Source organism: Plecotus auritus (assembly GCF_963455305.1).
Source record: "Plecotus auritus genome assembly, chromosome: 9".
Lineage (NCBI taxonomy): Eukaryota > Metazoa > Chordata > Mammalia > Chiroptera > Vespertilionidae > Plecotus > Plecotus auritus.
The window spans coordinates 136,790,232-136,796,528 of NC_137783.1; the positions used below are offsets into that span (position 1 = coordinate 136,790,232).

At 34.6% G+C, this 6,297-nt stretch overlaps 1 pseudogene across 1 annotated transcript; it reads left to right on the forward strand.

Moving 5' to 3' along the window:
* The first annotated feature begins 5,071 nt into the window (after nucleotides 1–5,071).
* Nucleotides 5,072–5,971, forward strand: LOC308258061 (olfactory receptor 10AG1-like; annotated as a pseudogene). Its single transcript has one exon. The product of its transcript is annotated as an olfactory receptor 10AG1-like (transcript).
* Nucleotides 5,972–6,297: the final 326 nt, after the last annotated feature.

Genomic DNA, 6,297 nt, shown 5'->3' on the forward strand with positions numbered 1-6,297 from the left:
CATACCTCAGTTGCAGGCTCCTCCCCAGCCCTGGCCCTGGTCAGGTCTCATGAAGAAGGCACCAATAGATGTGTTTCTCTCACATCTATATTTTCTCTGTCTTTCCCTCTCTATTCACTCTCCTTAAAATCAATGGAAAAATATCCTTGGGTGAAAGTAAAAAAAAAAAAAAAGCATTAAGTGACTTGTAATTATTGTATTGTGTATGTGTGATTTTATCATTTTCTCATTTCTTCAGGACATGACAATATTTAACACCTCCCCTATGAATGTAATGTTCTTTTTGCATTTTTGCAATACTATCTCCATTGCTTCTGGTTTTTATATTTCCAGTCTTTTATTTTACTGGAATGTTTACTGTTACTACATTCCCCAAATATACACATATCAATCAATGTTTTGCCTTATTCAAGAATTTTGGATAATTTACTTATTAAAATTAATGAAGTTTGAAATGTATGTCTGTAGGCTATGTTTTAATCAATATTTTTTATCAGTAATTACATGAGGCCAAATAGAGAATAGCTCTCAAAATCTGTGATCAAGTTGGAAACTAAGCAAGCAAGCTGAAAGGAGTAAAAGAATCAATATTCAAGAGTCACGAATTCAAATAAACAACTAAATATAATCCTTAGTAAATGGAGCCCTGCATTTAGGCAGGAAAATATATGCATATAGGTTGATGTTACTGTATAAAAATAATGCTGGATTTAGTTTGTAGACTGTACAGTAATATGGGCATTGTAACTTTCATTGATCTATTAAAAATGGGAGGAGAGGGCATGTATTTTGCAAACAATAATTAGGTAAAGGCTGGAGCCCAGATTAAGTGAAGTCATAATCCCATTTAACTTCACAGTAGTCAAATAATATCAAAGTTATGTGTTAATCCAGAGTCACCAAGATTCAATGAGTAGAATAAAATAATATTATGTTCAATAGGCAATGCTTAAGTGGTTGGATGTAGGGCAAAATAAAAAATCAAGTACAAAGTAGTTGAATTGATGGGAGAATCTGTATTCTGTACAAGAGGAATGTGCAAAAACTTTACTGAAAATATGTACTTTTATTGAAATATATAGCTTCACAGAAACATTGTTAAATAGCTTTATTGAAAATGTATGGAATGCATGTCAAATAGAATGTGTGGACCAGAAAGCAGAAATGTGAATATTTGTTGCTAATTTTAGATAAAATTTACTGCTCTAGCTGAGAAATTGAAATGTGTTATCTTTAAGGTTCTCTTAACTTTTTGTGATTTAAATCCTGTTGTGAAAAATTGCATATATCCGTGCACCACCCTTAAATCTCAGAGTCCGTGGTATAGTTCAGCCACTATCAAAACTGATTCCTCAAGAACTGAAGAAATAGGTGATGAATATTGTCCAAGGGATTTTGAGGTTTTGCAAACTGGAGATCAACCTGATGGAGATGTGTGTCAAAAACTCTGAGTGTCTGAATTAGGCTCCAAACCCTCAACCTCCTGAAATTGTATGATCCTATTTAGCATGTGTTGTTCAACAAACAAACATAATAAAATATGATGTACTGGCTAAGTTTTTGTGGAAACTGTGTCAGATTCATTAATACACTGGGAAGAGAAACAGAAAGATGAAAAAAGGTACAGGCTTAGAGGGGATATGGCAATAGAAGCTTTATTCATAAAGCTGGAAAATATAATGAGCAGCATAAACATGTTAAAGTTGAGGTTTTATTTAACAAATCATCACGCCCAAATCATGTACTACTTAAGAGGATTGTGTGTCAGAATACGCTGTGTGCTAGATTTGGTAAGAGATAGTAAAAAAGAATAAACAACACACTTAAAGAGTGAATGATAAATTATATCTATGGCTGAATGACCTGGCTTTATCCTCCTTTAGTAGTGCCAAATAGACATGATTAGCATTAGTTCATAGAATGTGCCAAAAGAGGTCAGAAGCAGTGACAACCACAACAACAAAAAAATCTTATTTTTAAAGGTGCCATTACCAGTGATTTTTTTACTAGAGATAACAAAAATTGCAAAATTCACATTTTCTATTTCTTAATTTTTATTTTCTCTTTAAACACACACACACACACACACACACACACACATATATATATATATATATATATATATATATATATGTTACATTTTTCCCCTGAAGATAAGGCTGATAACTTCAGGTGAGACTTAAATAAAGTAGTGATTTACTATTGATCTGTTTAGATGAAAACAATATGCTTGATGTGAAACACACATGCACTCCCACACAGGATTTGAAAGACACTGACATGCTACTAAGAACCTAAATATGTATAAAGCTTGAGTCACTGAGAGCCGATTTTGTCCAAGAGGTTGTTTCCAGTGCAGAGATCAGAGACATCTTGTGATTTGTCCCTTGTTAATTTCACTGTCTTTATCAAAGATGCAGGCTGTGACTCCATTCTCCTCACCTTCTTAGTCAATGACAGCATTGTTCCTGTCAGGACTGTTTCATTTTGTTTTCAGTAATGTTTTTAGCAAGACTGTTTACCCTTTGCCTGAAATCAAATTGATTTCTGATGTTGCTTTCTTGCATTTATAAGTGGCGTTAGGAAAAAAGCAATTACAATGCATTTGCACATTGCTACGTATTCTGAAAGCTGCAATTTATTAAAATATTTTAAAAGAAATTGTGAATTAACTAGCATCCAACTACATTGGGCTTAATTATACATTAAGCAACATAGAATGCCATTATAGCTAAGCAATTTTGAGCAAGCAGGAAGAGCAAAAGTGGAGACATCACACTTCCTGATTTTAAACTACAGAGTAGGGTAAAAGTAAGTTTACAGTCGTTAATATGGAAAATATACAATAATTAATAAATAATAAAAATGCAAGAATAAACTGAGTTTCATGTACTCAAACTGCAAATCTACTTTCCCCCATCCTGAATATTACAAAACTTAAAAATGAAAACAGTATGGAATTGGCATGCAAATAGACACATAGATCAGTGAAACAAAATAGAAATTCCATAAATAAAAACTCTCATATATGGCCAACAAAGGCACCAAGCACACACAATGGAAAAAAATATAGGCTCTTCAATAAATGGTACTGGAAAAACTAGAAAAAAAATGAAATTGAATTCCTATTTTACACCACTCACAAAAATTAAATTGAAATGTATTAAGGACTCCTATCTTACAACATATACAAAACTCAACTCAAATTTAATTAAAGACTTAAATATCTAATAAGGTGTATATATAGGAAATTCAATAGGAAAAACAACAAACATTAACTGTATTGTAAAAGAGGAAAGACAGACAGAAGACAGAGTTCACATGATTTTGGTGACTCACTAGACATGTGGGTAAAAGACATGGAGAATGTTAAATATGTTAAATTTTTAATGTGGCTGACGGTTTTGTTTTTTTTAATACTATTTCTATAACCAGGGAATGTGCCCTGACCAGGAATCACAGTGGTCGATGCTCAACCACTGAGACACACTGGCCAGGCATGGCTGACAATTGTCAATTTACGTATGGCAAAATTGAGAGTCAAAACAGAAGAAAATGTTTGAGTATAAAGTCTATGTAAGTCCTGTGACCACTGATTACAATAGCTACACTACTACAAACCTGGTCCTGGCCACTATTAACCCCAATGGATTGTTGTAACCACCTTCTAACTCATCTCCCTGCTTCCACCCTTGCCCTCACTAATGTACTTTGTGTTCTTATTTTATACCACCTTTCAAGCATTTCACTCACTTCCTACAATGTAAGAAACACAATTCATATCATTAATGATTTTGAAAGATGCAATGACATGGTTGTACATTATGGAGTCCCTAAAAAGCCCAAGTGTTCTATGTAGGTGGAAAGGAAGACTGTATTCTGTAGGAAGAGAAGATGAAGTTGGAGTCTGGGAAATGGAGGAAAAACTTCAAAACTCATGACAACATAGATCTTGGAGTATGTTTTGCTGTGAAAAAGGTCACAGTTTAGCACCAATGAAGGCTGGGGGGAAATCATAAAAGTGATGTCTAGGGTCCAACACAGTGGAGGAAAGACTGAACTTATTTGGTCTAAAATGTTAAACCTACACTGCATTTAGCACTGTGTTTTCTAATGGTTATTTCAAATATGCATTATACATAATATATATTATATTTGTAACACATATTAATTATGTATTCAAGAGTTTATACATATTTAGAGATATAAAAAGTGTACAAAAGCAAATTTTATATTTTGTCTGGTGTCAGGGGTGAACCCTATGATCAAATTTCCTTACACATTTTATTTTACCTTTCCCTTTTTTAATTATCCCATAAAGCCCTAAATTTAGCTAATTACTTCTAAAGTATACCTAAAGGTCAGAATATATAAGTAAAGCTGTTAAGATTGTTGGGGGTCATGGCAGGGCTGAGTACATATTAAAGCAAATTCTAATATCTTTATTTCACATTCTAAAATTCAAATGAACCTAGGACTTGCTATAATATATTATTACTCATATAAGTTTCTGTGATATTTAAATGGAATATTTTAATGATGGAACAAGACTATATTTCTTACTTTTCTGATGAGTGCCTAAGTCTCTTTACCAGATAGGATGTGGCCCAGGCAGGCCTGAACTGGGATTGCACTGGAGTCTTACTGATGACCTTGCTCTTCAGTCATCTGAGATGAAGTTCACAGAGGAAACATAAAACCAAACATGATGAAATAAACAGATAGCAAACTAGCGGGTGCTAGGCAGACAAAAATGCAAATAAAAAGCAAACATGGAGCAGTTTGGGCGGGAAGGAGAAAAATGTCTCACAAGTTACCTGGAGAGGTTCTTATCCCGAGACTAAGCTACCTGATGTGTCTGTGTTGCCGTGTTCTTCATTTGTGCATGTTGTTAATATGAACAGGAAAAATAAAGTTTAAGATTGTTTTCTGTTTTGCCATATTGGAATTTTAAGATATTGGATTTCAAACATATTAACAAAAGTACAAAACCAACAAATAAAAATCTGCATTATCTATCCCATGCCAGTGACTCGAAGGGACTTCTACACTGGAACTGTTTTGTTCATATATGGAATCTACAGGACAAAATCCCCCATGGGAAAACAACACTACATTGATGGGGTTTTTCCTGCTCGACTTTTCTGATGTTCCCAGTCTGCAAGGATTCCTTTTTGGGGTGTTTTTGATCATCTATGTGATTATTCTGATGGGAAATAGCCTCATTGTTCTAATAATGAAGGCAGATCCTTCCCTTCGGAACCCCATGTATTTTTTTCTTGAGAACTTTTCTCCCTTGGAAATATGTGTCAGTCACTGGCCTGTGCTACTCAAATGTATTTCTTTCTGGTCTTGGGAGCCACTGAGTGCCTTATGCTGACTGCAATGGCATATGACAGGTATGTTGCCATTTGCAAGCCATTACTCTACCCTCTCATCATGAACAATAGGCTGTGTATGCATTTGGCAGATGGCTGTTGGGTGACTGGACTTCCAGTGCACATGGGGTTCACCTACCAGATTTTTCTCTCTACGCTTCTGTGGATCTCACTAGTTGAATCACTTTTTCTGTGACATACCACCAATAGTTAGGCTTGCCTGTGGGGACACTTTCATAATAGCAATGTTGATTTATGTTCTTGCTGTTCTAGTTGTCACTATTCCTTTTTTGTTGATTCTTGGATCTTATGTGAAAATTATCTCCATCATCCTGACACTGCCATCGGCAACTGGGCGAGCCAAGGCATTCTCCACTTACTCTTCCCACCTCATGGTTGTGGCTTTGTTCTTTGGATCAGGTATGATTTCATATTTAAGACCAAAGTCCAGTTCTTCAACAGGGTTGGACAAATTTCTTTCTCTTTTTTACACTACTGTCACACCAGTGTTGAACCTCATGCTATATTGTCTGAGAAACAAAGATGTTAGGGTGGCACTGAGAAAATTCCTATCAACATGGGTTGGTCTATGACTCTAAAATGTAGCTTCCTAAAATGTGTTTCTTATTTATCACAGACTCTACACATTAATTTTGGTTCTTCTCCAATATTGCTAGGAATCTCAAGTATTCTGGACGAGTGATGTCATATTTGTATATCACATGAAATAAACGATGCTCTTATTTTTAAATAGCAAATTAACTCAAAACTCAGTTCAAGGTATTGAAATAATACAGTGCAGTAATTAAAGGTTGTTGCTCTTTAGGAACAGCTAGCGTTGAAGCTAGCAAGAATTTTAGTTACTGTGACTGACACAAAGGAACTTAAAAAGTTTAAAGGTTAAAAAGCACTTACACTC